Raw genomic sequence first — 23,671 nt, forward strand, 5'->3', positions numbered from 1 at the left:
AATCTGAAAGGACAGTGTAGGTACTTTCAAGATGTCTTCTGCAAAACAAAGCCCTTTCGGCAAATGTGGTCATAATACCCAGGTGGGTGTCGCTGTTGTAAGTGTCACATATCAGCCAGAGGCAAATTCTGAGCTCTTCCTCTGGCAGAAACAAATTGATAAAATAAAGCAAGAAAGAGAGCTGGGAAAACAAACCACATCAACAAGTGGAAAAGCGTTCCTCATGAGACAAAGCTAGAGAAAAACCCAACATCCTTGTGGCCCAAAAACCCTCTTAGAAATGAATGTTCCATAAGGAAGAGACGAATCATGTCAAGTTCCAAGGAGAGGCAATGCTCATGGCCAGTGTAGCTTAGAGACGGCCTGACCACTCGATGAAGACACACACCAATGTAAACCCTTTGCAGACAGCAGTGACGGTCATCACCATAGTAAGTGTTTAGTCTGGGGACAACCTGCCCTGGGCGCCAATAAGCGAGCAGACCTGGTTCTCTTCCTCTGCCCCCACACCATTCACTCATAATGGCAGCTCAGGTGCTTTCGTGCCCTGCCTGCCTGTCTGGCTCATCCATGAGCTTGGACCACCTCCATCCAGGAGCTCGGACTCCAGGGAAGGACTCCGCCTTCTCTTCTCTATGTGCCATGAATCTGCACACAGTGGGCCTTCAGAACCTCAGGAGACTCACCCCACCCCCACTATAGCCAGACCCTCCCCAGGCATTAAAACAGCTGTGGAATCACTTTGGCCCAAGTCCTACTTACGGATCCTTGGAGCCCACTACAGCCTCTACGGCATGATTAATCAGGCCCTTTATACACAGATTCCTGCCTGTCAGATCTGAGCTTTGGATTCATGGTCAGCTCTGTCCCTCCCGTGGCAGCCAGGTGGGTCGCAATGCAGACAAAGGAGCTCAGGAGCTGAGTGTCAAGGGAAGCATTGAAAGGACAGTGATGGATGCAATCTGTTGCAAACTGAAGGAGGGTCCCTGCATGCCTCAGAAACGGCCTCTGGTGTGCAGGTGTCGAGAAGGGCCCCCACGGTGCAAAGGAAAGAGGGGTACTCGGGGGCAAAGGCTCTTGGCCTCTCTGGTAGCAGCTCCAGGTGGTAGCTCGTGAACAGTGGACAGCCAATGTGGTCACATGAGCGTGACACTTATTCCCTCACAAAGAAAGAGAAAGGGGGCAGGGTGTGGGAGTACCTGGAGGATGTGGTGGGTTGGATGGAGGGACGTATCCTTCCTCTCTCCAGTGAAAATCGCTTTTTTGAGTCTCAGAGCTGCGAGAAGGCAGTTACCAAGTCAGGTCCCCACAGTATCCGGTGTGGGCTGGGTGTCTTAGCCCCCGTCACATGGACAAGCCACACCGTATGGCTTCCCTGAGTTCTAACAGCAGGATCGGGGGGTTTTTGTCTAGGTACACACTTCCTTGCTCTAGCTGTGTTACCCCCTTCTCTGAGCCCCAGTTTTGTCCTCTAGAAAAAGGACATCGATGGCTACCTTAGCAGGTTGCTACCTTAACCCCATGAAGACTAATATGGTTGATACTACAATGAATAGCTGGCCTTAAGAGATACTGGGCTTCCCTGATAGCTCAGCTGGTAAAGGATTCTCCTGCCATGCATGAGACCCCGGTTTGATTCCTGGGTCGGGAATGCTGATCCGCTACACAAGGGACAGACTACCCACTGCAGTATTCTCGGGCTTCTCTTGTGGCTCAGCTAGTAAAGAATCTGCCTGCAATGCGGGAAACCTGGGTTCAATCCCTGGACTGGGAAGATCCCCTGGAGAAGGGAAAGGCTACCCACTCCAGTATTCTGGCCTGCAGAATTCCATGGACTGTATAGCCCACAGGGTCGCCAAGAGGTGGGCACGACTGAGGGACTTTCACTTCACTTTCAAGAGATATGACCTGAATCCGGATTAAACTGGAGTCTCCCAGTGTCATCTGGCATTTCTTCCCTGAAGCCAGCCAAAACCCACACAGGTGCATTTCCAGGGTCTTCACGTAGCCAGCTGGACAGAAAACCCAGCGTAGTCCAAACAAGCTGACAGTCAAGCAGGAGAGGACTCACGGGCAGGCGGCTTCCCTCCGGTCTCAGGTGGAGCCCCGGGACCACAGCAGGAACTGGCGCTCTCAACCCCTGGGCTCAGCAGCGCCCTCCTTCTCAGGCCAGCGGCTCTGCCCTAACGGGCGCAAGAAGGTCACCAACTGCCCCAGGTGAACTCACACCCCCTCCCACTGCTGCAGCCTGACCTCACAGGCCCCCACCCCTTCCGGCAGAGCCAGCCCTCCTCTTCCTTTGAATCCAGCTTGAGGCCTGGTCCTGGGTCCCGATTGGTCAGTGCCAATCATGGTGCCCAGGGATGGAGCACACTGATTGGCCAGGTCCAGGTCATGTGACCATACTCGCCAAGACACGTGTGAGCTGCTCACGCTCTGTCAGGGATGGAGAGAGTGCAATGCCCCCAGAGCAGGGCTGAGAGTCCGGTCACTCTGTCCGTGTGTTCAGTGTCCTGGGACATGCCTGCACATCATCTCTACACACCACTTTGTCTCCTCTGCAGACCAAATATTCATGACACACCTTTTCCCTTCCCAAGCGCTGTTTCACGCACTGACATTCAAGGGAGCAAGACCTCCTTTTGGAAGGTAGGTTTGGAGATCCTCTCTTAAACTCTGGGCTTGTTCCTTGTATCGTGTTAGAATAGTTTATTCAGTCTAAAAACCCTCACTGAGCACCACGACATGCTGCTTTGCCTATTCAGGATTCTTAGCTGTTCTGAGTAGAGGGCATGGCCTAGGGGCCTCCCAAAGGGAATGAATTTTGTCCAAGGAAGTACCTGAGAGGCTGAATCACTGAATCACTTTGCTGTAAACCTTAAACAAATTGTAAATCAACAATACCTCAATTTAAAGAAAAGATATTCCCTCATCAAAAATGGTTCGAAATTTTGTCAAGTTTTTCCTTCAATTGTTGGTTTTTACTATGTGTCTAATTGATTTGGTGCTGTCTTTTGAGGTAGGGATCCAACTTACTTTCCCACATGGACACCAAATTGTCCCAATGGGATGATTCCTTTGTCCTTTCTCCTGGAAATATCCTTTCTGCGTTTACACATTAAGAAGCTTCTTTTAAAAATGCCAAGTATCAAGAACTTCAGATCTTTGGAAATTTGTACAGCACCCCAGAAGCATGTTTCCGTTTCTGTGTCTTCTCTTCACACTTCACCATTGCCTGTTTCTAGTATACACAAGTACCCTCAGAGGGTTCTCTGTAGTGAACCATGTATGTTTCTGTGAGGACAGAGGATGTGAGCAGAGAGGAGGGACTGGGTGACCCTAGTGACCATGTAACCATGCTCAGCAACCCCAATATTAAGTCTGGCTGAGACTTCCTAAGGCAAGGTCTGTGTTTCTCCCTCTTGCTGTCTGGATATGCAAAATGATGTTGGTGGATTGGGACTTGGGTCCCTGGGTCCAGCAGTGTAGAGATATACCCATAGCCTGCTTTTCCATTATATTTTCCTCCTGTGGGCTCTGCTGAGCTGGTGTGGAGATATTTCTGCTAAAGGCTTGCGAGGTAGTCAATCCTTCTGCTTCTCATACCCTGCCTTGTCTGTACTTCTGTCATTTTTTTAAATATAGCTAATTTTCAATGTTGTTAGCCCTTGTGTCATTCGGACTCTCAGGCACCTGTGGTTTAATAGACCTCCAAGTCCCAAGAGCTCTTTGCCTGGTGGAGACCTGGAGAACTCAGGGAGCAGCACCACATCACACTGAAGCCCGGACCAGAGAGAAGGTTCTTGCCAGGAAGGCTCCATCCCTGCTGGGGGTGGGGGGGGGCGGTTCGGGGTTCACATCTGATTGTACATCCCCCGGGCCTTCGGTGCAGGCCCCACTCTGAGATCTGGAAAGGAGGTGGCTTCCCTCCCTGACACAGAACTAGTATATTTTTTTGTCCTCGTCATTGTCCAGTCCCATTTGGCTCCCAGGCTCTACACTTGACCCTCACCCACAGGATCAGAAGAGCCCAGTTCTAGAGGAGTTTCATACAAGGAGAGGCTCCCGGAGACACTCCAATGCCCGGGCCTAAATAAGCATTTCCTTGGAGTTTCACAGCCCTGGGAGGAGATACTGGGTTTGTGTCCATTTTACAGTTGAATATGTTGAGCCTCAGATCATTGTGTGATTTGCCCTGGGTCACTCTGCAGGTCAGTGTAAGGTGGGATTTGAATCCAGACTCTATGTCTTGGAGCCTGTGATTGTACAGGTGCTTCTGCTCGTCGGTAAAATTTATTTCATGTTGTTTTTTTTTTTTTGATGCATTTGTATATGGTACTGTTCTGTTCTCTCTCTGATGGCTCATATCCTGCTACATTGCTGAGTTTATTAGTTTTAATACTTGTTACTTGGTGGAGTTTTTATGGTTTCATATAAATTCTGTCATAATCGAATAGTGGCAGTGTAACTTCATTTGTTCCAATGGGGATGCTTTTATTTCCTTTTCTTGCCTAGTTATTCTGGGTAGGACACTTCCACTACTATGTTGAACAAGATTGGTGAGAGTGGGCATCCTTGTACTATTCCTGATCTTTTAGGAAAATCTTTCACCTCTTTACCACTGACTTGGATGTTAGCTGTGGGCTTGTCTTATATACCCTTTAGGATGTTCCATGTTTAACCACTGTATTGAGAGATTGTACCAAAATTGATGTTACACTTTGTTGAAAGCTTTTTCTGCAATTATTGAGAAGATCACATGATTTCATTCTTAATTTTGCTCATATTGTGTATCACAGTGATTGATGTGCAAATACTAAATCATGCTTGCAGGCACAGAATAAATTCCATTTGATCATAGTGTATGATTCTTTTTAATGTGTCTTCAATTTGGTTTGCTAATATTCTTTTGAGGATTTTTACATCCGTGTACACCCGGGTCAGGGTTCTCTGGTGGTTCACATGGTAAAGAATCTGCCTGCAATGCGGGAGACCAGGGTTTGACCCCTGGGTCAGGAAGAGCCCCTTGAGAAAGGAATGGCTACACACTCCAATATTCTTGCCTGGAAAATTCTGTGGACAGAGGACCTGGTGGGCTACAGTCCATGGGTCACGAATAACTGGACATGACTGAGTGACTCACACTTACAAGAGTGCTTCTTGACATTCTTAATATCTAAATTTAAGATTTTATCTCAGTCAAAAATTACAGCCTCAGGCAAAAATGTCAAAAGTCCAAGAGTCCTTAGAAGTAAATGAGGATACGGCATAACAGATGAAAGCAAGAAGGACTCCACATAATGTACTTTTCATAAGAATTTTAGGCCTTCAGAGGAATTCTCACTGAACTGAATTAAAATGCAAGCTTTAGTTTAAAATGGAAACCTTTTTTGGTATTATGTTTCTATGTTGAGACTGAAATGTTGTTATTTATGTGTGAGATATTAAGCAATACTGTGTAGCTATTAAAATCATATTTTCAAAACCTTTAATGACATTTATAAGCACTTATAGTGGAAAAATAGCTAGGAATAGACGATGATCCCATATAGCTTTAGACGACAGTACAAAAGTGTTGAATGATAGTTTTCAGATTGTATTTATTAATTTTTAATTGAAGGATAACTGCTTTACATTGTTTGGTTTGTTTTCCTCATACAACAACACGAATAGGCCATAAGTATATTATCCACTCTTTGGTGAGCCTGCCTCCCACTTCCCGCCATCCCACCCTCTAGGTCGTCACAGAGGACAATGCTGGGCTCCCCATGTTATATAGCAACTTCCCACTAGCTAGCTATTTTACATATGGTAGTAGGTGATGTTTCAGTGCTACTCTCTCAATTCATCCCACCCTCTCCTTCTCCAGCTGAGTTCACAAGTCCTTCCTCTACATCTGTGTATCTATTTCTGCCCTTCAAATATTCACCAGTACCATTTTACAAGATTCCATGTGTATGCATTCGTATACTATATTTGTTTTTCTCTTTCTGACTTACTTCACTCTGTATCACAGTTTCTAGGTTCATCTACCTCAGTTAAACTGACTCGTATTGTTCCTTTTCGTGGCTGAGTAATATTCCATTGTGTATATGTTCCACGACTTCTTTATACATTGTTCTCTTGATAGATATTAGGTTGCTTCCATGCCCTGGCTATTTTAAATAGTGCTGCAGTGGACATTGGGGTGCATGTGTCTTTCTAGAGGTATGGTTTTCTCCGGCTATATGGCCAGTAGGGGATTGTTGCATCATATGGTAGCTTTATTCCTACTTTTTAAAGAAACCTACATTCCCTCTCCATAGTGGCTGTATCCATTTACATGTCTACCAACAGTGCAAGAGGGTTCCCTTTCTTCCATGTCCTGTCCAGCATTTATTATTTGTAGAATTGTTGATGATGGCCATTCTGACTGGTGTGAGGTGATACCTCATGTAGTTTTGATTAGCGTTTCATTAGTAATGAGTGATGTGGAGCATCTTCGCGTGTGTTTGGTGGCCTTCTTAATGTCGTCTTTGGATAAATTTGTTCATGTCTTCTGGTCACTTTTCAGTTGGTTGCTTTTTATCTGATATTAGGCTCGATGATCTACTTGTGTACTTTGTAGATAATCCTTTGTCAATTGCTTCATTTACAATTACTTTCTCCTATTCTGAGGGTTGTCCTTTCATCTTGTTTATAGTTTTCTTTGCTGCTTATATACTTTGAAGTTTCTCTAGATGCCATTTATTTTTATTTTTATTTCAGTCATTCTCGGAGGTCTTGCTGTGATAAATGACAAAGAGTGTTCTGCCTATGTTTTCCTCTAAGAATTTTATAGTTTCTGGCCTTACTTTTGGTCTTTAACCCATTGTGAATTATTTTTGTGTATAGTATGAAGAAGCGTTCTAATTTCATTCTTTTACATGTAGTTGTCCAGTTTCCCAGCACCACTTACTGAAGAGGCTCTCTTTTCTGTCCTTTTTCCATTGTACATTCTTGCCTCCCTTGTCAAAGAAAAGATGCCTATAGGGGTGTGGGTTTATCTCTCAGCTTTGTGTCTTGTTCCATTGCCCTCTGTTTCTGCTTTTGTGCCTGTACCATAGTGTCTTGATAGTATAGTCTGAAGTCAGAAGGTTGATTCCTCCAGTTCCACCTTTCTTTCCAAGATTGCTTTGGCCCTTCTGGGTCTTTTTTCCCCCCATGTAAATTGTAAAATTGTTCGTCCTAGTTCTTTAAAAAAAAAAAAAGTCATTGGTTGTTTGATAGGGATGAATTGAATCTTCAGATTGCTTTGGGTAGTATAGTCATTTTCACAACATTGATTTCTTTCAAGTCAAGAACAAGGCATATCTTTCTATCTGTTTGTTTCAACTTGGCTATCTTTCATCATACAGCCTGTCTTTCTGCATACATGTGTTTTGTCTGTTTAGGTAACTTTAATCCTAGCTATTGGGGAAGAAAAATGGAAACCCACTCCAGTACTCTTGCCTGGAAAATCCCATGTACAAGGAGCCTGATAGGCTACAGTCCATGAGGTCCCGAAGAGTCGGACACGACTGAGCGACTTCACTTTCACATTTCACTTTGATGCATTGGAGAAGGAAATAGCAACCCACTCCAGTGTTCTTGCCTGGAGAATCCCAGGGATGGGGGAGCCTGGTGGGCTCCCATCTATGGGGTCACACAGAGTCGGACGTGACTGACGTGACTTAGCAGCAGCAGCATTCCTAGCTATGCTATTCTTCTTGTTGCAGTGGGGAATGGCACTTTTTTCTTAGTTTCTCTTTCTGATTTTTCTTGTTGTGCTGTAAGTCTGCAAAGGATTTCTGTGTATTAATTTTGTATCCTGGGCTTTACTAAATTCATTGATTAGCTCTAGTAATTTTCTGGTTCTACCTATAGGGTCTTCTATGAATAGAAACAGGTCATCTGCAATCAATGACAGATGGACTTCTTCTTTTCCAATATGCGTTCTTTCTCGTTTTCTTCTCTGATTGCTGTGTCTATGACTTTAAAAACTCTATTGATTAATAGAAATAGAGTGGGCACCATGATCTTGATGCTGATCTTAGAGGAAATGCTTACATTTTGACACCATTGAGAATAATGTTTGCTGAGAGATTTTCCTATATGACCTTTCTTATGTTGAGGTAGGTATCTTCCATGCCCATTTATGGAGTGCTTTTTAAACTGGTATTTAGTTTTGTCAAAACCTTTCTCTGCATCGATCAAGATTATCGTATGCTTTTTATCTTTCAGTTTGTCAATATAGTGTATCACATTGATTGATTTGCAGATAGCGAAGAATCTTTGAATCCCTGGGATAAACCCCACTTGAACTTGGTGTATGATCCTTTTCATGTGTTTTTGTTTGGTTTTTGCTACAATTTTCCCCAGGATTTTTGCGTTGATGTTCATCAGTGATGTTAGCCTGTAACTTTCTTTTCTGTGTGGCATTTCTGCTTCCTTTTGGTTCATGGTGATGGTGGCCTCGCAGAATGAGTTGGGAATGCTCCTCCCTCCACATTTTTCTGGAACAGTTTGACCAGCATAGGTATTATCACATCTCTACCATTTGAGAGCATTCATCTGTGAAGTCCCAGGCATTTCTTTGTTGGAGACTTTTGATCCCAGTTAGTAGTGCTTGTGATTGATCTGTTCATAGTTAGAGCTTGTGACTGGTGTTGGTGCTTGACTTATTCATATTTTCTCTTTCTTCCTGGTTCAGTCTTAGAAGATTGTACTTTTCTAAGTATTTGTCCATTTGTTCCAGGTTATCCATTTTATTGTCATGCAGTTGTTTCTAATTGTCTCTTATGATCCTTTCTCTTTCTGTGTTGTCTGTTGAAACGTCTCCTTTTTCATTTCGAGTTCATTTGAGTGGGCTGCCTTCTATGGGGTCACATAGAGTTGGACACGACTGAAGCGACTTAGCAGCAGCAGCAGCATATAAGGCTCAGCGACCCCGAGCTTTCCCAGATGTGGGATTTTTAGTGCTAAAACCAGGACAGCCCCGGGCAAACCAGGATCCTGGTCACCCTAGTTCTGTGTATCGTCTTCCTCAATCCTGAATGCTCCCCCTTGTCTGTCCCACCCCGTGTTTACTATCCAATACTCCTCATCCTCCGTTTCTGCTTGCACATCACTTCTGCTGCCCCCAGGGAGTGGTTTATTCGTCCTGTCTAGGAGCTCTGGGGCTTCCCAGGAGGCACTGAACAGAAAGTGAAAGTGTTAGTCACTCAGTCATGTCCTGACTCTTTTGCGACCCCATGGACTGCAGCCCGCCAGGCTCCTCTGTCCATGGAAATCCCAGGCGAGAATACTGGTACCTATGCCCTCCTCCAGGAGATCTTCCTGACCTGGGGATAGAACCCAGGTCTCCCGCATTGCAGGTGAAATCTTTACCATCTGAGTCACCAGGGGTGCTAGTGGAAAAGAACCCGCTGCCAGTTCAGGAGACCCAAGAGATGTGGGTTCGGTCCCTGGGTCTGGAGAAGGAAATGGCAACCCACTCCAGTATTCTTGTCTGGAGAATCCCATTGATAGAGGAGCCTGGAGGGCTACAGTCCAAGGGGTCTCAAAGAGCCAAACATGACCGAGTGACTTAGCACAAATGCTCAGGCTCTCCTGGCAGTGACCACTGTGTTCTAACAGCTTCTCTGTCTCTCTTCAAGTTATAAACTCATTAAAGACTGAGGCAGTTTTTTTTTTTCCTTCTACCTATAATCTCAGAGCCTAGCAGAGATTCTGGTGCACAGTAGGTGTGCAATGAAGTTTTATTGATTTAATGACTATCAGTATCAACATATCAAGTGTCATCTATTTCATATCACTACGTGGGATGTTATGGACTGAATGTTTGGGTCCCCTCCAAAACTCATATGTTGAAGTCTTAACCCCCAGAGCAGCTGTATTTGGACGTGGAGCCTTTAGGGAAATGGATGAGTGTGTGCTAAGTCGCTCAGTCGTCTCCAACTCTCTGCGACCACGTGGACTGTAGCCTGCCATGCTCCTCTGTCCATGGGATTTTCCAGACAAGGATACTGGAGTGGGTTGCCATTTCCTCCTCCAGGGGATCTTCCTGACTCAGGGATCAAGCCTGTGTCCCAATGCAGGGGGCCTGGGTTTGATCCCTGGTCAGCAAACTAGATTGTACCTGCCGCAACTAAGCCCTGGTGTGATTAAATAAATTTTTTTTTAAATTCAAGTAACACTAAATTCAACACTATACTTTAAAAACAGCATGTGCAGATTGAGCCTATTCCTGTTACAGTCACTCTATCTATGCAGCTGTCTATCCATCCTTCTATCTGTATTTGTTATAACGGTGTTCACCAACTGTGGATATTTATAGTATTTCTGTGATCATAAAGTCAGGATGATTTGAACTTAGGTAAAAAAAAAAAAGAAGTGGAGAAGGAAATGGCAACCCACCCAGTGTTTTTACCTGGAGAATCCCAGGGACGGGGGAGCTTGGTGGGCTACCGTCTATGGGGTCGCCCAGTCGGACACAACTGAAGCGACTTAGCAGCAGCAGCAGCAAGGAAAAAAAAAAAAGGAGAGACACCAAGAGACGGCTCTTTCTCCCCCTCCCTCCATCCCCCTCACTTTTTCCCCCTGCAGAGTCACCTAGGAAAGACCGTGTGAGCACACACTGAAAAGGAGCTCCCAAAGGGAGCTCTCAGCAGACGTCCACCCTGTCAACACTGGGTCTCAGGCTTCCAGCCTCCAGAGTGGTGAGAAAACAAATTTCTGTAGTCAAAGCCACCAGCCTATGGTATTTTGTTATGGTGCACCCAGCGCGATAACACAGGGGTCGTACCCAGTTCATATAACCATGCTGTGACGATTGATGGGTGTGGTCATACAGACACCCTCCTGAGTCAGAGAGCTGCTTTCTATTCCAAAACCGTTCCAATAATACTTCCCATCCCACTTTAAAAACATAAGTGTTCAACATGACAAGATTGACAAACCTATTTTTCTATCATTCGGCTTTACTTCTGCAAACAAGTATCTTAGAATAGTAACTTCTGGGACTGGAAATGGTTACATGAATACGTGGTTCAGTTTCAAATGGATGACTAATATTTTTTGCAGCTAAGTAGCATTTTCTGTTTTCCAATGATACTTTAAAGCCCATTTATGTTACTGAGTATGCATAATTAATTCCTCCTTTGGAAATGTCTTTGTTTTCTCCACTGAGCTGGTGATTCTTCATCGTCCCACTCAAATCTTACCACTCCCCTCCCACCCCTGGCCACACTTGTCATCCCGTTCCCTGCCTCAAAGCCTGACATCTACAAGCTGCAGCCCCCAGGCTTTGCTGTTCTCAGCGCCTCTTTCTCGGCTCTTGACCAAAGGGAAGCACTTTGAGTAGAAGAAGAGTGTGAAGAGAGGAGTGTGAAGGGCGGGAAGAGAGAGGGGTGGGTCTTCCCCCTCCCTCCCTCCCTGCCAGAGCCTGGTCTCCACCATGGGTGCCTTCCTCTGTCATATAGCACCTATGTTGGGCGGCCCCTCTGCTATGACCACAGCTCTGGATGGGTTCTAGGAATAGCACACCCTTTCTCTTTTGTTTCTCCAGGCCCAAGGATGATGGAAGCTTCTGCTGTTAATAGTTCCCAGTGGCTTCTCCATTCATCTTGATTCTCTTTACCTTGCCCACAGTGTGAGTTAAGGGTTGAGTTGTAACCCCCGCCCCCAATTCCTATGTTGAAGTTCTAACCCCCAAGACCTCAGAAAGTGACTGTCTTAGGAGAGTGTCTTCAAAAAGGTAATTAAAGTTAAACAAAGTCATACAGGTGGACCCTAATCCAATCTGACTTGTGTCCATATAATAAGAGGCCCAGGTGGCACTAGTGGGAAAGAACCCGCTTGCCAATGCAGGAGACATAAGAGATGTGGGTTCGATCCCTGGGTCTGGAAGATCACCTTGGAGGAGGGCATGGCAACCCACTCAAGTGTTCTTGCCTGGAGAATCCCATGGACAGAGGAGCCTGGCGGGCTACAGTCCATGGGGTGCCAAAGAGTCGGACATGACTGAGCAACTTAGCATATACACAGTAAGAGAAGATTAGGACATCGACGAGCAGAGAAGGAAGACAGTCTGTGGGCAAGGCAGCCGTCTGCAAGCCAAAGAGAGAGGCCTCAAAAGAAACCAACCCTGCCCACATCTTAATCTTGGACTTCCCAGCCTCCAGAAAATAAATGTCTGTTGTTTTTAAGCCACTCATCAATTGTGGTGGTGGCTTAGTCACTCAGTCGTGTCCAACTCTTTGTGACCCTGTGGGCTGTAGCCCACCAGGCTCCTCTGTCCATGGGATTTCCCAGGCAAGAATACTGGAGTGGGTTTCCATTTCCTTCTCCGGGGCATCTTCCTAACCCAGGGATCAAACCCAAGTCTCCTGCATTGCATACTGTTTCTTTACCTCTGAGACATCAGGGAGGCCCACTTATCAATGGCACTTTTGTTACAGCAGCCTAAACGGGCTAAGGTTCTGTTACAGCAGCCCCAGCAAACTATGACACCATGGTCAATCGTCCCATCACTAAACCACTTGTGGAGCCCTGGGGATGTGCTGGTTATATCCTTCTCGGACCTGGTCTCACACAGCCAACCTCACCAAGGACACTTATCATATGTCCCTTTATCCACTCCACGGTGTCTATCATCACATTCCTAAGTTTGTAAATATGTCAACGTTTGTGTTGTGAATGCCTGTTCCTGAAATACTGCAGGACTTACTTTCACAATAAGGTTCCTAAGCTGTTTCTAAGCGAGGAGCCAAGTGACATCCAAGTCTCTGTGTGGAGCATCTTGTCGTTTTTGGAAAACTCTTTTCACATTTTTTACATCAGCTGCTGCTGGAAGGCCTGGGGTGATGACTGAAGTCCAGAGAGCTTTTGGAGATGCTGTGTGAGAGTTTTTGTTGCTGCTTCAGTGGCTGGGAGACCCAGTGGCTGGTGAGGAAGCTGAGCAAGGTGAGCTGGAACATGTAGGGAGGCCCTGGGTTCTGCATGTAAGGAGATCTAGGGAGGAAGAAAAGATACCGCTACAGTGAGAGTTGTTAGAACAGCAGGAAAAGCTATCTAATTCAACTTATTGAAGGAATATAAAGGGCTTCCCTAGTGGCTCAGTGGTAAAGGATCCACCTGCCAAGCAGGAGATGTGGGTTTAATTCCTGGGTTGGGAAAATCCCTGGGAGAAAGGAATGGCATTGCACTCCAGTATTCTTGCCCGGAGAATTCCATGGACAGAGAGGCTGGTTGGCCAAAGGCGGACACAACCTAGTTACTGACCAACGACAAAGTAGTGTAAAACAATTTTATAAAATCATAGGACGGGATGGGATTTATTGAGATGTCCCAGTTTTACCACCTTCCCCCTCATTCACCCCTCAACTATTGAGTCACTCCTAATAAATACATTTCTTTGTCTCCAAAGCACTTTCACAACCATATTTCATTTGAGCCTCAAGGAAACTGTGTGAGGTAGATAGGGAGGTATTAATGTCTCCATTTTACAAATAAATGAAACTGAAGAGCAGGTAGTTGAAATGCCAGCATTCAAGGAGCTAAAAAGTGTTAGAGCTGGGCCTGGAGACTCGTGATCCTCAGACCAGGTGGGTATTGCTAGAGTTCCCATCGTTTACCCTCCCTGCTAATCTGGGCATGCGCACTAAAGACTGATGTCGCACGTGGACATTCCATCCAAAACTCACAGCGAGGAAGGACTTCTCAACATCTGGCCGTGAGCAGAAAAGGCAGAGAAAGGGAGAGAGTGAGAGAAAGACCTCATACGAGCTGAGTTTACAGGGAGCAGGAAGGGGCACACGCATTCTTATCTCAGCCCCGACTGGGCAGAGCAACACAGGAGAGCAAGCAGATGTACAGAGGCTGAGCCTCTCCGAACATTTTCCCCCTCCCGACTCCATATTCAGCTGGCAGGCCCCAGGAGTTAGGTCATCCGTTACCTCCCTCTAATGCTCTGATGGATATGTTTGCAACACACAGGGTTTCCATTAATCTGGGGAAAGTCCTACTTTAGGCTTTCACTGAATCTGAAATTGCTTCAGCCATGACTGCTGTCTCCAGTGAACTGGGTCCCTCTTCTTCCACAGAGATGCGCCACACAGGCTGCTCTCGCCTGCACCCTCCACCTGCCTATCTCTCTCTCTATGTATCTTTAAATTGGAGGATAATTGCCTTACAATGGTGTGGTGCTCTCTGCCGTACATCAATATTAATCAGCCATAATGATATATATGTATATATCCCCTTACCCTCTTGAGCCTCCCTCGCCCCGCATTCCACCTCTCTAGGTCATCACAGAGCTCCAGGATGGGCTCCCTGTGCTCTATAGCAGCCTCCCACATGTTACGAGCATACATGGGGCTTCCTTGGTGGTTCAAATGGTGAAGAATCTGCCTGCAATGAAGGAGACTCAGGTTTGATCCCTGGATTGGGAAGATCTCCTGGAGATGGGAATGGCAACCCACTCCAGTATTTTTGCCTGGGAAATCCCATGGACAGAGGAGCCTGGCGGGCTGTAGTCCATGGGGTCTCAAAGAGTCAGACACATCTGAGTGACTCTGAGAGTGAGTAAGTGTATATACATCAATGCTACCTTCTCAATTTGTCCTAGCCTCTCCTTCCCCCGCCGTGTCCACAAGTCCATTCCCTACATCTGCATCTCCATTTCTTCTCTGTAAATAGGTTCATCAGTACTGTTTTCCTAGATTCTGTATATATGTGTGGTGCATGCATCCTGAGTCACTTTGGTCGTGACTTTGGTCATATAGACCCCATAGACTGTAGCCTGCCATAATGCATATCATACATGCATTAATATACAATATTTGTTTTGCTCTTTCTGACTTACTCACCTGCTCTCTTTACTCCTTCTCTACATCTATCCATGGAGGCCCACCTTCTCCAAGAAGCTTGAGTGTTTCAACCCTCAGGGATTTTTGTCTCAGCTGCATTCCTGAAGCCATTATCATACAGACCCCCAAACTCAGCACTGAACATATGCTCTTCAGGACTAGTTCTCTGATGAGATGTCAGCCCCTGGAGAATCAAGCTGGAATCCCACATCCTACTGAATCTATGCTCCTGCTAGTAGATCCATGCATGTTAGCTGTGACTTTTCTGGGAAAGAGTAGGCAAAACTAGGGTTAAACACAGCCAGTCATTGGAATCCAAGAGGAAAGGGGAAAGGAGTGGGAATTAATTGTCTTCCCGTGTTGGAAGTTTTCGCTGTTGTTTCAAGATCCGTGTACAGTCAGCATATTCATGTTGCTCTAGGATTAGCACAAGGTAAAAGAACAAACAGAAGCCTTCCTTTGTGCTATTTTAGGAACAAGGAAAATAAAATAATACCTTCGAAACGGAGGAACAGCCTAGCTTTCTGTCACACAAGAATGGGCTCATAACACCTCGGCTGCAACCGTTTCAAATGGAATCCTATTACGGTGCAGAGTATATTTATCAGTGTATTTGAGGAACCCTTTCTCCTAAGTCCCCCCGGGGGAGATCCACAGGCCCAGGCAGGCTCCTCTCAAACTCTCCTATTCCACCCTGGCAGGTCCCAGGGACTCCCCCGCCCCACCACCTCTGCTCTTGGTAATTGTCACCACCACCCCAAGCTGTCAAGTGTCTCACCCCTTCCTGAGGGGCTCTGGAACCTGGTCTCTTTATGCCCACCTGTTGGACTGCACCTCACAGGCCTACAAAGCCTGCATTTGCCCAGCTTCAAGACTGACGAAAGCCTGGATTGGGCAACAGAGGGCTTCCCCGGTGGCTCAGCGGTGAAGAATCCACTAGCAATGCAGGAGACACAGGAGATGGGGGTTCGATCCCTGCACCAGGAAGATCCCCTGGAGAAGGGAATGGCAAACCCACTCCAGTGTTCTTGACCAGAGAATCCCATGAACAGAGGGACCTGCCGGGCTACAGCCCATAAAGTTGCAAAGAGTCAGGCCTGACTGAAGTGCCTTAGCATGCACACATGGATCAGGCAACAGAGACTTCAGTGGTTTGACAGATGGGGAGCTTCTGTGTCTGAAGCGAAGTCCTGGAGCGACCTCCCACGCTGTGCAGCACACACCTTCAGGACGTGGCAGCAGTCTTTGCTCCTGGTGGAGGGGGAGATTGCCAGTTACAGGGGAGTTGATGTCAGATGGGCTCATCGATTACCAGGGAAACCAACAGAAGGGCACACACCTCACCGCCCCTTTGATAAGAACAACCACTAGCTGGCGCCCAAGGCAAGTATGTAGGAAGGCCAGAGTAAGTGTAAATGAAGCAGGCACTGGTCGGGCAAGGGACGGACAGAGAGCAAGGGAACAGCCATCTTGAGTGGGCTAGTCAGCCACCACCCTTCCTGGTTGTCCCTGAAAAAAAGCTCGTAGACCCTCATTTTAAGACTTTAATGCCCATTATCACAGGAGGAAAGACAAAATATGGGAAATTACATGCGTGTGTGTGTGCGTCCAGTGGCTAAGCTGTGTCTGACTCTTTGCAACCCCGTGGATTGTAGCCTGCCAGGCTCCTCTGTCCATGGAACTTTCCAGACAATAATACTGGAGTGGGTTGTCATTTCCTCCTCCAGGGGATCTTTCTGACCCAGGGATCAAACCTGTATCTCCTGCATTGGTAGGTAGATTTTTTTTACCACTTGAGTCACCTGGGAAGCCTGAGGAAATATACAGACTACAAATCTAACAGTCTTGAGTTTGGTCCACAGCATCTGATGATCTGGTTGAAATAACTGGAAATTTCCTTTATGTCAACATTGGGTGTTGTAAGCAGACAGGGGAGGGGGTCCCTGGAGAAAGATAATCAAGCTTGACCTCATTTTGGTCCAAGACATTTTGTGATCTAAACCTGGCCACAATGCTTGCCCTTAAACAGGTCTCAGTAATTAATGATCTTAAGGGGAGAAAGGACTACAGGCACGAAGGGAAAGCAGTCAAGAAACAATGGGTCTAGGGACTCCCTTGGTGGTCCAGTGGCTAAGACTCCGAGCTCCCAATGCAAAGGGGCTGGGGTTCCATCCCTGGTCAGGGAACTAGATCCTGCATGCCACAACTAAGAGTTTGCACGCCCCAACTAAAGATCCTGCATGCTGTATGATGTGGCCATTGAAAAAGATTGGTCCACATTAAAAAATATATACCTTAAAAAATGTTTTTAATAGAGAAATAGAGGTGAGCAAGAAATAATCAACACAGCAACAGGCCTGTTTTTGTTCTTCATTTGTCTTTAGCTCTGGGGTAAAACCATCAGTTGTGGGGGAAAGGCTAAGCAGAAAATTCTAGCCAGAGCTTTGGAATTTAAGTCCAAGATTATATGATATATATATATATATATATATATATATATATATATATAATATACCATTCAGCCTCCCAAATAGGTGGCATAAAGTCGGGTTGTGCCGCCACATGTGCACAGAACATAGAATTCCTATGGTTCTTTGTTAGTAGGGACTATGAATTTACATTTCAAAGCATCCATGTCTGAACAAATTGGCTTCTAATGTAGTTTGCTGTAAAAAGCCAAACTATTTAGTACAAAGGGTTATACTCATGCACATACATATAGACTACATATGCACACGTATATATTTTTTAAGAATTTTTTTGATGTGGACCATTTTTAAAGTTGTTTATTGAATTTGTTACAATATTGCTTCTGTTTTTCGTTTTGGTTTTTGAGCAGTGAGGCATGTGGAATCTTGGTCCCCCCATCGGGGGTTGAACCTGCAGCCCCTGCATTGGAAGGCACAGTCTTAACCACAGCACCACCAGGGAAGTCCCTTTTGTTTAACTCTTAAGTAAAAACAAGAAGCCATTTGGCCACAGTCTAAATATTCGGGGAAAGAAGTAAGTAGAATTACTCCTGTTGGAAATGCCACATTAATTTATTATGCATAGCATGATCAAACAAGAGGGCCCAAGACAGAACAAGCAGACTATGCTCTTTCCGAGGTAAAAGAGAAATGCAAAGATGCTAAGTCGTGGTCCTTCCTGAGAATTAATTTTGCCCCCAGGATTCTTAGCAATTAGGTCTTTTCATCTTGGAGGTATCAGAGGCAAAGGAGGACGCACAGCACCAAATCCATGGCACAGAGTTCAACACACAGTATTCTACCTGGGGACGTGGAATCAAAAACCCAGCACTGAGAAGGAGTCATGCACAGACACAAGATTTATGGAGGCCATGCAGGGAAAGAAAATATATGGGTTACATATCATACCACTCTGGATGCAACCATTTTTCACACAGCAGAAACTGAAAGAGAAGATAAAGGAGAAAGACAAAGAAAAGTGGGGAGGGGCTTTCCCTGGTGGTCCAGTGGTCAAAAATCTGCCTTCCAATGCAGGGGACGAGGGTTTGATCCCTGGTGGGGGAACTAAGATGCCACAAGCCACAGGGCAATTAAGTTTGCAAGTCACAACTACTGAGCCCGGGAGCCACATCTAGAGAGAAGCCCGCACCCCACAATGAAAGATCCCACATGCTGCAATTGAGACCCACCAAGGCGATGGAAAGCTGGAATCAAGATTGCTGGGAGAAATATCAATAACCTCAGATATGCAGATGACACCACCCTTATGGCAGAAAGTGAAGAGGAACTAAAAAGCCTCTTGATGAAAGTGAAAGAGGAGAGTGAAAAAGTTGGCTTAAAGCTCAACATTCAGAAAACTAAGATCATCGCATCTGGTCCCATCACTTCATGGGAAATAGATGGGGAAACAGTGGAAACAGTGTCAGACTTTATTTTTGGGGGGCTCCAGAATCACTTCAGAAGGTGACTGCAGCCATGAATTTAAAAGACGCTTACTCCTTGGAAGAAAAGTTATGACGAACCTAGATAGCATATTGAAAAGCAGAGACATTACTTTGCCAACAAAGGTCTGTCTAGTCAAGGCTATGGTTTTTCCAGTGGTCATGTATGGATGTGAGAGTTGGACTGTGAAGAAAGCTGAGCGCCAAAAAATTGATGCTTTTGAACTGTGCTGTTGGAGAAGACTCCTGAGAGTCCCTTGGACTGCAAGGAGATGCAACCAATCCATTCTAAAGGAGATCAGTCCTGGGTGTTCTTTGGAAGGAATGATGCTAAAGCTGAAACTCCAGTACTTTGGCCACCTCATGTGAAGAGTTGACTCATTGGGAAAGACTCTGATGCTGGGAGGGATTAGGGGCAGGAGGAAGGGGACAACAGAATGAGATGGCTGGATGGCATCACTGACTCAATGGATGTGAGTTTGAGTGAACTCCGGGAGTTGGTGATGCACAGGGAGGCCTGGCGTGCTGCGATTCATGGGGCCGCGAAGAGTCGGACACAACTGAGCGACTGAACTGAAGTGAACTGAACTGAACTGAAAGGCGATGGCACCCCACTCCAGTACTCTTGCCTGGAAAATCCCATGGGTGGAGGAGCCTGGTGGGCTGCAGTCCATGGGGTCGCAAAGAGTCAGACACGTCTGAGCGACTTCACTTTCACTTTTCACTTTCATGCATTGGAGAAGGAAATGGCAACCCACCCCAGTGTTCTTGCCTGGAGAATCCCAGGGACGAGGGGACCTGGTGGGCTGCCGTCTATGGGGTCGCACAGAGTCGGACATGACTGAAGTGACTTAGCAGCAGCAGCAGCAGCGTAGCCGTAAAATAATTTAAAATATTTAAAAAAAGAAAAGTGGGGCAAGTAAAGGTAAAATCAAGAAAGAGAAGGATGGAGCCTCCTCCTGGCCACCTGGCTGACCCCTCATCAGCAACTCAGCAGCCACTCAGCATCAGCACTCTCTCAGTATCCCTGCTGTCTCCATGGTGATTTAATGTGATTCTGATGGATGTGACTAGTTCATGAACGCTTCCTGGAGCTGGGCACTGTTGGTGCTAACTCCATTTTCCAGATGAGAAAACAGTGCTTCCGAGATTGTTAACAACTTATCCCAAATCACCGAGTTGCTAAAATTGTGGGATCAGGCCATTGAACCTAGGCTGTTTCAGGCCCAAACGTGTGCTCTTGGTGAGCAAAGTAAAAAATAAGATGGTGTTTAATGGAGGAGAACATGAACATGTATTGAGTACTTAATATATACCTGGCATGTGATCCTCACAACAGTCCTGCAAGGGAGGTATCATTCCCATTTCATAGATGAAGAAATTGAGGCTCAGTGCTCACTTTGGCAGCACATATACTTAAATTGGAATGATACAAAGAAGATTAGCATGGCCCCTGCTCAAGGATGACATGCGAATTGGTGAAGCATTTCATGTTTTTATGGCAGAAACCATCACAACATTGTAAAGCGATTTTCCTGCAATTAAAAAATAAAGTTAAAAAAGTATGAATGAAACAGGGAAATTTCTTTAGAAGTTGAGGCTCAGAGAGGTTAAGTAACTTATCTAAAGTTGCACTGCAAAGTCCCGGTCTGGGGCACTTCACCTCCTCTGTGTCTATGCTGAGAGTTTTGTACTTTCTCTCTGAAATAAATCCTGTTTGCTTGCTACCATGAAAAAGAAAAAGGCCAGGTCTCTCAGACTGCAAAGCCCATATTCTATTTGTTAAAAAATATATATTGTTGTTTTGCTTCTAAATTTTATTTATTTATCATTATTTATTTGGCTTCTTCAGGTCTTCACTCTGGCATGTGGAATCTAGTTTCCTGACCAGGGATCAAACCCAGGCTCCCTACAGTGGGACTAGTGTCTTAGCCACTGGACCACCAGGGAAGTCCCTCATATTCTTTCTTATTCTTTCTTCCAGATAGAATTCGCAGGAATTTCACGGATTGAACTAAGCAATTAAAAATCTCTCCTTTAGATATTTTTAGTCCTGCATATCCAAGCCAAACACCTAGTGTATTTGTCAGAATTTGAAAGAAGTCTATTAAAGACTGCTTGCAAGAAAACCACTGTATAAACTATGTTTTATAAGTTCTTCTGTTTTAATTATTTAGGTTTTCTAAAGTTTGAAGGAAAAAAAAGGAAACAGAAACCAGTTTTTAATGATTTGGAATTAGGATTCATGAATACACTGGATTCTTTCTTGGTACTGGGGGAAAGCAGAGAGTAAATGTGGTGGGAAACTATGAGGGTCCAGAGATTCAGACTTTAGCCTGGAAGAGACATTAAAGAGATATTTCAGGGACTTCCCTGGTGGTCCAGTGGCTAAGACTCTGTGCTCCCAATGCAGTGGGTGTGGGTTCGATCCCTGGTCAGGGAACTAGATCCCACATGCCACAAGGAAGATTGATCTTATGTGCTGCAACTAAGACCCGGTGCAGTGAAATAAATACTCAATAAATTAAATATTTAAAAGAAACCTCAGTTATTTAAAAAAATGCAATTCTAATTTATTTTAGAAATAGCTTGAGTGTCTGCTAGTCAACAGTAGAGCTAAGGCCAGAACCTGGGGTTTCCCAATTCTTAAACCATTGTTTTTTCTTAGACATGAACCATGAATTCCTTTAGAGAATACTCCTTTCTCCTCCTCTCTTAATCCAGATAGGGGGAGAAAAAGTGAGAAAGCTTAAAGACTATTAAAAAACAATCGATGCAGGATACTGGATGCTTGGGGCTGGTGCACTGGGACGACCCAGAGGGATGGAATGGGGAGGGAGGAGGGAGGAGGGTTCAGGATGGGGAACACATGTATACCTGTGGCGGATTCATTTTGATATTTGGCAAAACTAATACAGTTATGTAAAGTTTAAAAATAAAATAAAATTTAAAAAAAATTTTTATAATTATAAAACTACCTTTTAAAAATAAAGAAACAATTAAAATATCAAAAAAAAAAAAAAAACCCAAACAATTAAGGACATTAAGAATCAAGTTATCCTGGAAGGAGGTCAAGACGGTAACCACAGAGGCTGGAGTTAAGGGGAGGAGAACCAGGCAAGATAAGGTCTTAATCTAAAGCAATTAGAGTAAGCAGGTAAGCTTTTGTTACTTGTATTTAGCTGAACGCTGTGAACAGAAAGCTTTTTGAAATCCTTGGCTAAATCAAAACCTGGAAAGTGAGGACTTCTAACCTTCAAGAAAAAAAAGCTGAGCGTGAGACAAAAAGGTATTTGTTTTTATACTTAACTTGGTAGGGAAAAGGAAAGAAAAAACAAGATGTCAGTTCAGCTGGGTCCCAATTCCAGCCCTGGGAAGCCCAAAGCCCGCCCCTCTTGGTTTTATTTTTAAGGATAGCATTTTTTCCCTCCCTTGGCCACGTTCAGTGTGTAGGATCTTAGTTCCCTTACCAAGGATCAAACCTTCACCCCCTGGAAGCGTGAAGTCTTAACTACTGGACTGCCAGGGAAGTCCCACCCTCCCCACCTTGGTTTTTGTAAGTAGTCCTGAAGGGCTTTCTTGGTTTCTAGACTACTGAGATCTTGCTTCCATGTGTAAATTGAGTCCAATTTCCTAAAGAGATGGAAGTCAGGCTTTACATCCCAGTAATAGGGAACAAATTTGATTGGGAATGGCTGGGTTACCATCTAGTACTGACATGTCATTTTCCCCTGCCCGGGCTCAGCTTCCATCCATCCGGCTGGCTTTTCTTTCATGGTCTTATTTCTTTCCTTTCTGCCCTCTGCCCCTACTCTCCTCTCCTTGCAGGAGCAGAAACAAGAAACTCTTCCTCTAATCTCCAGCCTGGCAGGTTTTCCCTCCCCTGGAGTCCAGGTGCCTGTAGCATTTGCTCCTCAGTGGCTTTCCCCCAAGGAGACAGCTCCCTCCTTCCTCTTCCCAAAAAGGAATCATGGGGCCAGCTGTTAAGATTTCAAACAATTATTTTTTTCACGTCTTGACTCAACATGGGAAAATCTCTGAAGTTTAAGGTGGCACTTGGCTGTCCTGTAGTGCTTGTATTTTTTTCAAGGCTTTGTTCTGTCTGGAATTTTATTATAATAACTAATGATGGGATTTCTTTAATGGTCCGGTGGTTAAGATTCTGAGCTTCCAATGCAGGGGGTCACAGGTTCAATCCCTGGTCAGGGAATTAAGATCCCACATGCCACATGGTGTGGCCAAGAAGCAAAACAAACAAACAACCACTACCACAAAAAACTAATGGGAATGAACATACCTTGATGTTTACATAATTTTAATAAATCATCTTCAAAATGATAAAACATTAGTAATCAAATAGAGATTCACTCAGTCATATCCAACTCTTTGGGACCCCACAGACTGTAGCCTACAAGGCTCCTCTGTCCATAGGATTTTCCCAGGCAAGAATATTGGAATGGGTTGTCATTTCCTCTCCCAGGGGAATCTTCGTGACCCAGGGATCAAACCTGTGTCTCCCATATTGGTAGGTGGATTCTTTACCACTGAGCCACATGGGAAGGCTAGCTTCTATCAATGATTCACACCAAAAGGTGGTTCAATGAAGCAGCTATGAGGAGGCAGTGCTAGAATTCAAAGGGGAATCAGGTACCCTTGAAACTCAAACCTAATAATAGTAGAAAACATCACCCACTCACAGCAATATACACAGATTTGAAACTGTTTCTTTGAGAATGTTTCTGTTTGGGGGGATAATTCTCTTATTTGAAGGCTCTAAGTAATGACAGGCAAACAGAGAAAATGCCTCAGTGACCTGATAGCCATGCCCTGGAGAGAGAGCTGAGAGAGGGGTCCCCAACCTCCGGGATCTAATACCTGATGATCTGAGGTGGAG

The 23,671-nt window shown here is 45.1% G+C and overlaps 2 long non-coding RNA genes and 1 other non-coding gene across 3 annotated transcripts; 2 read left to right on the forward strand and 1 right to left on the reverse strand.

Annotated features, from left to right (window-relative positions):
• The first annotated feature begins 2,309 nt into the window (after nucleotides 1–2,309).
• LOC129632847 (uncharacterized) lies at nucleotides 2,310–4,860 on the forward strand. Its single transcript, XR_008704693.1, has 2 exons — nucleotides 2,310–2,649; nucleotides 3,690–4,860. It is a non-coding gene; the product is annotated as an uncharacterized LOC129632847 (long non-coding RNA).
• A 6,675-nt stretch (nucleotides 4,861–11,535) lies between these two features.
• Nucleotides 11,536–15,074, reverse strand: LOC129632848 (uncharacterized). Its single transcript, XR_008704694.1, has 2 exons — nucleotides 14,868–15,074; nucleotides 11,536–13,011 (listed from the first exon to the last, which is right to left on the reverse strand). It is a non-coding gene; the product is annotated as an uncharacterized LOC129632848 (long non-coding RNA).
• A 5,094-nt stretch (nucleotides 15,075–20,168) lies between these two features.
• LOC129633477 (U6 spliceosomal RNA) lies at nucleotides 20,169–20,275 on the forward strand. The gene has a single exon (XR_008705062.1). It is a non-coding gene; the product is annotated as a U6 spliceosomal RNA (small nuclear RNA).
• Nucleotides 20,276–23,671: the final 3,396 nt, after the last annotated feature.

This window comes from Bubalus kerabau, chromosome 18 (assembly GCF_029407905.1).
Source record: "Bubalus kerabau isolate K-KA32 ecotype Philippines breed swamp buffalo chromosome 18, PCC_UOA_SB_1v2, whole genome shotgun sequence".
Taxonomy (NCBI): Eukaryota; Metazoa; Chordata; class Mammalia; order Artiodactyla; family Bovidae; genus Bubalus; species Bubalus kerabau.